This window comes from Terrapene carolina, unplaced genomic scaffold, assembly GCF_002925995.2.
Source record: "Terrapene carolina triunguis isolate 2854851 unplaced genomic scaffold, T_m_triunguis-2.0 Scaffold66, whole genome shotgun sequence".
In the NCBI taxonomy this organism is placed as follows: domain Eukaryota; kingdom Metazoa; phylum Chordata; order Testudines; family Emydidae; genus Terrapene; species Terrapene triunguis.
In genome coordinates, this window is record NW_020664417.1 from 94,623 (window position 1) to 105,838 (window position 11,216).

Below are 11,216 nucleotides of genomic sequence, written 5' to 3' on the forward strand. Positions count from 1 at the left end.
GCTCAAACAACTGGAGCTCAGTGAGAAGACTACAAAATAGGGAAAGTTGGAGAGAGCCAGGGAGAATTCAACAGCTAAACAATGCAGGGATAAGAGCTGTCCACTGTGAGATCTGTCTCTCAAGACTGTGGCAAACCCTTTGGATCCAGACAGTGTGCTCCCTATCTCACTGTAAACAAGAGAAGGAGATTGGTAGTTATCACTGGCTGTGAGAGTTGAAGACTGTTGCTGCTGATGAGCTGCAATAGTCACAACCATTTCAAATACTGCTTTCAGGTTGCTTGTGGTTATTAACTGTTACTTCTTGACAAATTGTGGGTCACACTTTCTCTCTCAGAACTGTAACTCTGTGTAATGTTAAATCTCTGTACAGAAAGGACTGAGCTGTGGCTTGTGCTTCCGCAGGGCAGCAGACTGAAATGCTGGCAGGAGCACTGGAACTAGAGGTGCTGACGTGCTTTGCATCATGTACAGGGTTTACAGGTTTGTTCAATGGCGCTCAGCACCCCCACTATAAAAACTGTTCCAACGCCAGTGAGTGCAGGAAAAGGGAAGTAATCACATATAATATCATAAGCTATAAGCCATATCCTGAACACACAGAGGTCAGTTTTATTATTGATTTAGTGAGAGCAGCATCAAGTCCTATATTTTGTGGAACCTGTAGAAAATTAAAGATAGGCGCTGTGATTGATTTAGAATATTAGCTACAGGCTGGTGATATTAAAGGGGTGATATCGTTGAGTCACCCTGGAATTCAGTAATAGCAGTCCTGGCATCAAGGGCTCTCTATTTAGATAACTAATGAGGCTCAGTAAGGCATGGCATCAAGCTGAGCTGGTATGCTCCACTGCAGTTAACATGGCTTTGAGCCAAGAAGTTGTGCTCCTTGGATATTGTGAATGAAGACTGTGTGATTAGAACGTGATCACCTTTCAAGAAGGGTGTACGGGGGTCTTATGGTGAACATCTCTTCGATATCAGGAAAAGCAACTATTTGGGGTTTCCAGATCATCTATGTAGACATACTGGATGAAGGCTTTTGGGTAATCTGAGAGACTGTGCAAGTATATTTAAGTTAATAGTTATTGTTCATTTAGAGCTGTGGCTCTCAAACTTTCCAGAGTACTGTATCTCTGTCAAGAGTCTGATGTGTCTTAGGTTACCCCCAAGTTTCACCTCACTTAAAAACAAAATCAGACATAAAAATAGAAGTGTCACAGCACACTATTACTGAAAAATTGCTCACTTTCTCATTTTTACCATATATTCATAAATCAATTGGAATATAAATATTGTACTTACATTTCAGTGCAGTATAAACAAATCATTGTCTATGAAATTTTAGTTTGTACTGACTTTGCTAGTGCTTTTTATGTAGCCTGTTGTAAAACTAGACAAATTTCTAGATGAATTGATGTACGGCCTGGAAGACCTCTGTGTACCCCCAGGGGTACGTGTACTCCTGGTTGAGAACCACTGATTTAGAGAAATATCATTATTCATTTACATTGACTTCTTTGTAAAAAGTGCTCTAAGTGTATACATGTATATATTCCATATATAAATCTTATTTCTCCCCTTTGTTACTTTGACAACAGTCATAAGTGTTAGTAAAAGTAATAAACCTGTCTTAATTTCCATAACCTTCTGATGTGTGCTTGATAATAACTGTATATGGAATCAGTAACCGGGGAGGAGGATGAGCTTAATATTGTTCAACCTTCAATAACATGGAGGTCAGGGACTCATCACTTTTCCCTGAGTAACTCTACAAAGTAAGGCGTTGGTGGCAGCAAACCAATTATCTTCTAGATTAAAAAAAAATACAAAAGAACCAAACCAAACCAAGCACTTATTATGGATGATTTCTGTAAGGTAGAACTTGCCAGGACAAGTGTTTTCATTCAGTTAGATATTCACCAGAACTAAGACCTATGAATATACTACTATCATCCAGAAAACACTTTAAGGTTCTTTTACAGACAGATGTGATTGAAAAAGCACTTAGGCACTTCTGTCTGTTTCCTCCTAATGAAGTGTCAGTGGAGGGAACTATGGTGAATATGGAAATTGCTGGATTCTTATTTGTAGGGATTTGCAAGTTACACTATCCTGCTGTGGCACCAGGTAGCATCTACTTTCTAAGCAGGCATCTGTCATGAGTTATTTCTTTACACTGGATTTGAGTTGATTGTTCTGTTCCCAATGCATTCTGCACATGCCAGTGATATCTTTTCTGTTCCTGTCCTCCGTATATAACTTTCTGAAGAGTGCATTACAATGACGACAAATTAAACATGTTTACTTTCAAAACAAAACAGAGTATTAGTATCATACAGAGCTGTCAAGATTCTCTACACCATGTGCATCTTTTTATGGGAATGCATATGTGGGAACAAGAGGGAAGGCTTCCCACAAAGCCCAGTTACTTCCATTTCACCTTAAAAGAGCAACAGCAGTTAGCAGTTTTTCATTGTTCAGTTTGAGGGCATTTGTATTCAGTGCAATGAATTTTATAATCAGTAAGCCATTTTCTAACATTTGCTAGTGTTAAAGTAGCTTCTAATATTGTCTTTTGTTGTGATCATTTATGAGAGCACATTTATCTCATGTATAGAATATAATTGCTTAGAAAAGCTTATACATATCAACAAGTCTTTAACAGGAAAAGACAGGTTCTCAAATTGTTAACACCAATAAAAAATCTCCACAAAATAAACATTCACTTTTTTTTTTAATCTCCTGGTTTACACTGGTTATTTACTAAAATAGCTTTCATTGACAGATACAAGGGGGGAAATAATAGCCTTCAAATTACCATGGCTGTATATTTTTACATTGGTCTGTGACCTTTTTCTTTCTACGGACACACACAGACACACACAAGCCTCTTCTCTTGAAAATTCTACAGCACTGCTGATTCTGAATGTAACAATTGTATTCCAACAAGTACCCTCTGTTTTACAACAGGATACATTGGACTCTATGAAAAAGGATTTAATTGACTAATATAAAAGAATCTTCAAGTGGTTCAGCTGTTTCCGTTCAGGTACTATAACTGCCAGTGTACATGGCGGTAACAGGATTTGAACTCATCTGCCTCACTAATATGAAAAGATGACTTGTTCATTTTTTCCCCCACTGTAGCATGCAGGTGCTAAATGATCTTGAACAAGCTTTATTTCATAAGTAGAGCCTCTTTAGCTAAAAAAGGGTAGAAAGGCAGAAAACTTCCTGAAGTCCACTAGGGACATCACAGGTTTTATTTACCTGGGAATCACTGATACACTATAGGAATTGGTAACATAAAAGCCCTATAAGAAAGCCAGATAAGAGTCTATTCCCCTTCCACCATTTCTCCTTCTTCCATTAAGATTGCCCTATGTGATGTTTCTCTGTATCTATCCACCTCTCCCATCTCACATACACAGAGGCAACACATCGTGGAACAGAAAAGTAATTATTTGTATCTATTACAAATGGTCAAAAAATGAAAAACTAGTTTCATGAAAAAAATTTAAATTGTTTTAATTTTGAAGGATTTGAAGTGTTTCCGTTTTTTAAACATTTCAATACTTTTTGGGAAATGTTTATCAAAAATATCAAAATGATTACTTAACATTTTTGTTTACTGGAAACTGTTTTCTGTAAATGCAAGTTTTCTATGACTATTTTAATAATGTCTACAATAGTGTTTTTGATCAAATTTGCAAAAAAATTTCAGTAAGTAAACATTTTTGACTATGTTGACAATATTTTGTGAAAAAAATATTTTGAAAAAGGAATATTTTTGTTGAAAACACTTTTCCTTCCAAAATTTGTTACCAGCTCTAATCTCTATGCTGCTTCAGTTCAACCATAATCTGAATATTGTATTCAGTATATGGCATAAACTACCATAACAACATTGAAAACTTTGAGTGCATTCAAAGAAGAGCAACAAAAAATGTTAGGAGTCTGAAGGAAACATAAAAGAGCTGCCTACATATAGAATGACTCAGAAATAAATGTTCATGTGTATGCATGTGAGCATATGTATAGTGAGGTGGAAGGGAATAAAAAGTAATTTCAGTTACTTGGTATTACTTTGCACGTTGGCCCATGCAACTATCACATATAATCTAGAATGCCCTGCATGTGCTCATGCGTGCAAGTGCATGTGCACATGCGTGCAAGTGCATGTAGGAGACAGAGAAGGACAAGAGTTGTAAACAATATGCAACTTACCCGCACAAGAGAATGATCCTCCTCTGACTTACATCAGTATAAATCATGACTAGCTTCAATAAAGTCAGTGGAGTTTCAGTGGTATACAACTGATTTCAGCAAAAGGCAGCTCAGGCCTCCAACCTTAAATTCACCAGTAAACACCAGTGAATGCCTGCATAATCATAGCTAGCATGCATTCTTAAGTGTTTTTTGTCAATTTCAGGTCTGTTGACACACCTCCCCGTGAAAGCTATACCTGTTGGGAGGAGCAGGCTTGGAACAATATCTTCACTGAGAAGAGCATCATAGCAGCAACCACAACCTACTCAATATTATTTTCTGACAGATGTAGGACCCATGTTGCTAGAACAATAAAAATTCCATTCCTTACGCATGGCACAAGGCAATCACTCTACCATGCACTGGTACAGAAAAATATCCAGAAACACATTGCCACCAAAATGTCTAAAACCTTGTGCTCAAATTTGAACACTCAACATAGAAAAAATAAATAGGGCACATTATTATGTTACATTAGTACATCTAACAGGGATCTGCAGCACTATTTACAAGGGGTCCTTCACATTTGTGCATAAATGCAAGTCGGAGGATTTACACTTGGGAGAACTGTCACTTTGAATTCCTGGATTTTTGTGCAATTAAAATCTCAACCAGTGAATTACAGTAAAATAGCTACTGGGGTATTGTTTCATGTAACAAAACAGAATAAAAGTGATTCATGCTTAAATGTGGAGAATTAATATAAAATTAGGCAGAAGGGCTCCTTCTCGTTTTTAAACTATACTCCATCACATGCAAGCTTATGCAAAAGATATACCACCCAAAATGGTTCAGATCAAAGCACAACCGGTATTAAGGTATACAAACAAACCAGCAAACTCTCCTTTCAAATAGCAAATTTATCCAGAACAGTCATTGTAAATAAATTATCAGATTGTGAAAATTATCCCTTTTTCTATTCACAGAAAAGCCTCCTTCCTTCCTCCCCCTCCCCCCCCAGTTTCTTGGGTAGTATGCAATTTTAAGGGAATTTATAAAGATGTGGTAGTATTTAATCCCACACAGTCTGAAAGCAACCATTAAGATAAAGGAACAATTCCGGACAGGGTCGGATATGGTAGTCTTATGCCACAATCCGAGATCACTTTAAAAAAAGCCAAGTATGTAGTTTCCATACTAAAGAAACATAGGACATTTTTGTAGGATATAAAACATTCTAAATCTTTTACCTCCATTAATTTTTCTAACAAGTCACCAAAGTGCATTTAAAAGTAGACATTTAAAACTGCTGCAAATGATATAATGTTTCATGTCATCAGTGGATTTAGAGCACTTCTAAAGAAATAGTTATTTTTTAGTTTGAAAGTAAAAATAAAAATAAATTAATTTTCACTAAAAACCAGAATGAAACACATACTGCTCCCACCTTCCAAGAGACCTCACAATCAACCTACCTCCCCAGCTTGCAGGATTTCTTTTCTTTTGTTACGCTCTCTGACTCTTAGGCCTGGTCTACACTAGGCTTTTATGTCGAATTTAGCGCCGTTATATCGAATTAACCCTGCACCCGTCCACACCAGGAAGCCATTTAGTTCGACATAGAGCTCTCTTTAAATCGATTTCTGTAATCCTCCCCAACGAGAGGAGTAGCGCTAAATTCGACATGGCCATGTCGAATTAGGCTAGGTGTGGATGGAAATCGACGCTAATAGCTCCGGGAGCTATCCCACAGTGCACCACTCTGTTGACGCTCTGGACAGCAGTCCGAGCTCGGATGCTCTGACCAGCCACTCCCCCGGGAAAATTTGAATTCCTTTTCCTGTCTGGGCAGTTTGAATCGCAGTTTCTGTTTGGACACCGTGGTGAGCTCAGCAGCAGTGGCAACGATGCAGAGCTCTCCAGCAGAGATGGCCGTGCAATCCAATAGAAAGAGGGCCCCAGCATGGACGGATCGGGAAGTCTTGGATCTCATCGCAGTGTGGGGCGATGAGTCCGTGCTTTCGGAGCTGCGCTCAAAAAGACGGAATGCAAAGATCTATGAGAAGATCTCTAAAGCCATGGCAGAGAGAGGCTACAGCCGGGATGCAACGCAGTGCCGCGTGAAAATCAAGGAGCTGAGACAAGGCTACCAGAAGACCAAAGAGGCAAACGGACGCTCTGGATCCCAGCCCCACACATCCCGTTTCTACGAGGCACTGCATTCCATCCTAGGTGCGGCCGCCACCACTACCCCACCAGTGACCGTGGACTCTGAGGATGGGATATTGTCCGCGGCCGGTTCCTCAGCGGATGGGGAAGAGGAGGAAGGAGATGAGGAGGACGAGGCAGTAGACAGCGCTTACAACGCTGATTTGCCCGACAGCCAGGAGCTCTTCATCACCCTGACAGAGATCCCCTACCAACCCTCCCCAGCCGTTACCCCAGACACAGATTCAGGGGAAGGATCAAGCAGTAAGTGTTTTAAATATCTAAACATTTATTTACAACATAACTGGCGTATTTAAAATATTAACATTAGCTAAAGTGCTTTAAAACATGTAAACATTTATTTGCAACAAAACAGGAAGATTGAAAATATGAACAGTGGGTAAAGTGCTTCAAAACATGTAAACAGTAAAGTCAAACAAAAGGGGAATCAGTGCAAAGTGTATCATGATTTGTCTTTTTTTGGGCGCCTCAATATATAGTCCGAACCATTTTCAAAAAATTGCACAATGTCCGCTTCATGATTATAATGCCCAAAACCCTGCAGTCATTTGTCCCTCCAAGGGCACCTAAGCCAGGAACTGGTCAATGTAACCGGGGATAGAGGCGAGATCCTCCGGGGAGAACTCCTCATACACCTCCTGCAGGTGTTTTTCCAGCCTCATCAGCAGGTTCCTGGGCAGGGAGAGCTTATTAGGCCCCCCGTGGTAGGACACGTTTCCCTGCCACAACGCCAGCAGGTACTCCGGGATCATGGCCTTGCACAGCAGTGCAGCAAATGGCCCCGGTTTCTGAAGGCTGTCCCGGAGCATCTTCTCCTTCTGGCTCTCGGAGACCTTCAGGAGGGTGATGTCTGGCATGGCTCCCTGCTGTGAATTAGGTATGGGAAAGTTAGTATTGGGACTGCTTGCCCGTCCCTTTATAGAACTGCAACCGCCGGTTTACAGCCACGCGGTTTACAGCCGCGAGGGGGTGGGACAGGGGCAGAGTTCATGCTTGCAGGATTGCTGCCAGCAGAGACTCGCATTGCTTTCTATTTGAAAGGAGGCCAGTGCCACTCTTAAAGTTTTAAGCGGCCACAAGTCTACGGCTTACCATGTTTGCCATCTAGACAAAGTCCGGTGTCCTGCCCTGCTCCTCAGCTCGCCACAGCAAGACCGCAGGCACTGTAGGCGAGGGCCGAAAATTCGACCTTGTCCTCAGTGCGCGTGTGATAGGTGCTCTGCATGGTCTTGTTCACAGAGAAAGACTATGTTCTCTGTTCACAGATACATTGCTCTGTCTCAGGAATTCACTCCCTTTTTCCAATTCCCACAGCCACATCTGCCCAGAGGCTAGCGCACATTAGGAGGAGGAAGAAGAGGACACGGGAAGACATGTTTGCTGAGCTAATGGGATGCTCCCGAGCACAGGCAGCCCAGCAGACACAGTGGAGGGAGAACCTGTCCCAAATGCACCGGGCAAACATGGAACGGGAGGAGAGGTGGCGACAGGAGGACAGGCAGGATACTCAAACGCTGCTTGGACTAATGAGGGAGCAAACGGACACGCTCCGCCGCCTTGTGGATGTTCTGCAGGACCGGAGGCAGGAGGAGAGAGCCCCGCTGCAGTCTCTCTGTAACTGCCCTGCCCCGCCACCAAGTCCCATACCCCCCTCACCCAAAGTCCAAACACGGAGGGGTGGAAGGGGCCGTGAAAAATTTCACTCCACCCCTGCGGACTGCTCTACCACTAGAAGGCTCTCATTCCCCAAAATTTGAAAAGTCCTTTCCTACCCGCCTCCCACAAGACCCCGTCCAAGTTTCACCCCCCCGTTCCATGTGCGGTTGTTAATAAAGAATACGTTTCTGTTCATTTCTGTTTCCATCCTCTTCTTTTGGAGGGGAGTCTGTCTGAAGGGGGGGGGGAAGGGGCTTGGTCATTGGACAGGACAGTCACCTTTAGCAGGGGGCAGGTGCAGCAGCAGGGCACATATACAGTGCAGTGACTAGTTATCCTGGTCAGTCTGGGAGGTGGTTTTCATGTTTTGTGTGGTGGGGGCGGTGGTGTTGCTCTGTGACTTGGTGGCGGGGGAGGGCAGTTACAGATCTTATGCAGCGGTCCTTACCCTGCATCACAGAGCCGCGCAGCAGGGGATCTGTAACCCTCCTCCCCCTGCAAGACAGTCACATAGCCGACACATACACGCAGTCCCGGCCAGGAGGGCTGGCAGGCTCCGTTGAAACAACCAGTCCACCACCGCGGAGCCTGTCATTCCTGGAGTTTAGAGGCATCATTTGCATCACAACCCTAAACCCGCCCCCCCGCCACAGTCTGTGTCACAGGTTTAAAACATTCCCGCGAAAACAGTAATAAAGACAACGGTGTCCATTAACAAAACAGAACAGATTTTATTTTTTGGGAAGGGGGTGAAGGGGGTATGTAAGTGGAGAGGATAGTCGACGGCAACTGGGTAAAGAAAGGGGGGCAAGTTCTGCCTCTGTGTCCACAAACTTAAAAGTCACTGGGTACCCTGCTCAGCCTTGAAACTGGCTTTCAAAGCCTCCCGGATGCACAGCGCGTCCCGCTGGGCTCTTCTAATCGCCCGGCTGTCTGGCTGGGCGTAATCAGCAGCCAGGCTATTTGCCTCAACCTCCCACCCCGCCATAAAGGTCTCCCCCTTGCTCTCACACAGATTGTGGAGCACACAGCAAGCTGCAATAACGATGGGGATATTGGTTTCGCTGAGATCACAGCGAGTCAGTAAGCTTCTCCATCTCCCCTTGAGACGGCCAAAAGCACACTCCACCACCATTCTGCACTTGCTCAGCCGGTAGTTGAACAGTTCTTTTTCTGTGTCCAGGGCGCCAGTATAGGGCTTCATGAGCCAGGGCATTAGCGGGTAGGCTGGGTCCCCGAGGATCACTGTAGGCATCTCCACATCCCCAACAGTTATCTTGTGGTCCGGGAAGTAAATACCTTCCTGCAGCCGTCTAAACAGACCAGAGTTCCTGAACACGCGAGCGTCATGAACCTTGCCCGGCCATCCGACGTAGATGTTTGTAAACCGTCCCCGATGGTCCACCAGTGCTTGCAGCACCATTGAAAAGTAGCCCTTTCTATTGATGTACTGGCTGGCCTGGTGGCCCGGTCCCAGGATAGGGATGTGAGTCCCATCTATAGCCCCACCGCAGTTTGGGAATCCCATCGCAGCGAAGCCATCTATGATGGCCTGCGCGTTTCCCAGGGTCACTACCTTTGACAGCAGTACCTTGACGATTGCCTTGGCTACTTGCATGACAACAACCCCCACGGTAGATTTGCCCACGCCAAAGTGGTTCGCGACTGACCGGTAGCTGTCCGGCGTTGCAAGCTTCCAGAGGGCTATGGCCACTCGCTTCTGGACAGTCAGGGCTGCTCGCATGCGGGTGTCCTTGCGCTTCAGGGCAGGGGACAGCAAGTCACAAAGTTCCAGGAAAGTGCCCTTCCGCATGCGAAAGTTTCGCAGCCACTGGGATTCATCCCAGACCTGAAGCACTATGCGGTCCCACCAGTCCGTGCTTGTTTCCCGGGCCCAGAATCGCCGTTCAACAAAATCCACATGCCCCATTGCCACCGTGATGTCCTGGGCGCTGGGGCTCGTGGTTTCTGACAGCTCTGTGCTACTCTCCGACTTCAGGCCCTCACGGCGGTGCCGTAGCCTCCTCGCCTGATTACTCTGCATCTGCCTCAGGGTAAGGTGTATGATAAGGTGCGAGGCGTTGAGAACGGCCACAACTGCAGCGATGGTCGCAGCGGGATCCATGATCGCAGTGCTGTGGCGTCCGCGCTGTCACTGATCAAAAAGTGCGCGAACTGATTTCCCGCCGGCGCTTTCAGGGAGGGAGGCAGGGCGGTAGTGACTGACGGATGACGACAGTTACCCAAAAGCACCCTCGCCACATTTTTTTACCCAGAAGGCATTGGGGGCTCGACCCAGAATTCCAATGGGCAGCGGGGACTGCGGGAACTGTGGGATAGCTGCCCACAGTGCACTGCTTCCAATGTCGACGCTTTCCCTGGTACTGTGGACTGACAAAGTCGAATTACTGTCCTTAGTGTAGACACACACGTTCGACTTTCTAATATCGATTGCACATATTCGATTTAACTAAAATCGAACTACTCTCGTAGTGTAGACATACCCTTAGGTGGCATATTTCACAAACATATAAATACATGCAATCCAGTTGCAACCCAGTCTTCTTAAAGAGGACCACAAACTGAAACACACATTGCCAGCTATTTCCCTGAGGTGAACTGCAGGCCCCTTCGGCTATTCATAGGCTGATTCTGATTGTCTGGTCCCTTATATAACACACACAAGTAACGTACACTTCAGAAGGCTTGTCTGTCTCTGCAAGAGAGTGTCTCTGACTTTGAAGTTAACAGAATTCATGTACATTTGCATTGGTGTAACAGCAGAATCCGACTCTCTTTTTGTGCTATCCCTACCAAGTTATAGATATGGGGTGCAAAGAGCTATTTGACATTTGTATACTGATCAACTGTCCTGGCCCACATGGTACCTATAATTTGCTGAGATACCCCTTCTGTTATACATCCAATATATTGCACAAACACAGCAAGTGCAACTACAGTAGATATAGCTTCTAAAAATACATTAATAAAAGGGCTAAACACAAAAAAGCCCCTCTGCCGGTTGCCAGAAGAGATGACCCCCATAGAACTACAACCTTTATACTGTAGCATATCTGACTTACATCTGCGTGCACCCACAAACTGACAGCAATAACATT

General features: G+C 44.3%; 1 protein-coding gene across 1 annotated transcript in view; it reads right to left on the reverse strand.

The window, feature by feature from the left end:
- CAMK2D (calcium/calmodulin dependent protein kinase II delta) overlaps window positions 1–11,216 on the reverse strand; it is a gene marked incomplete at its 3' end in the record, with an annotated part of 242,535 nt that overhangs the window by 91,221 nt on the left and 140,098 nt on the right. The window lies entirely within an intron of this gene.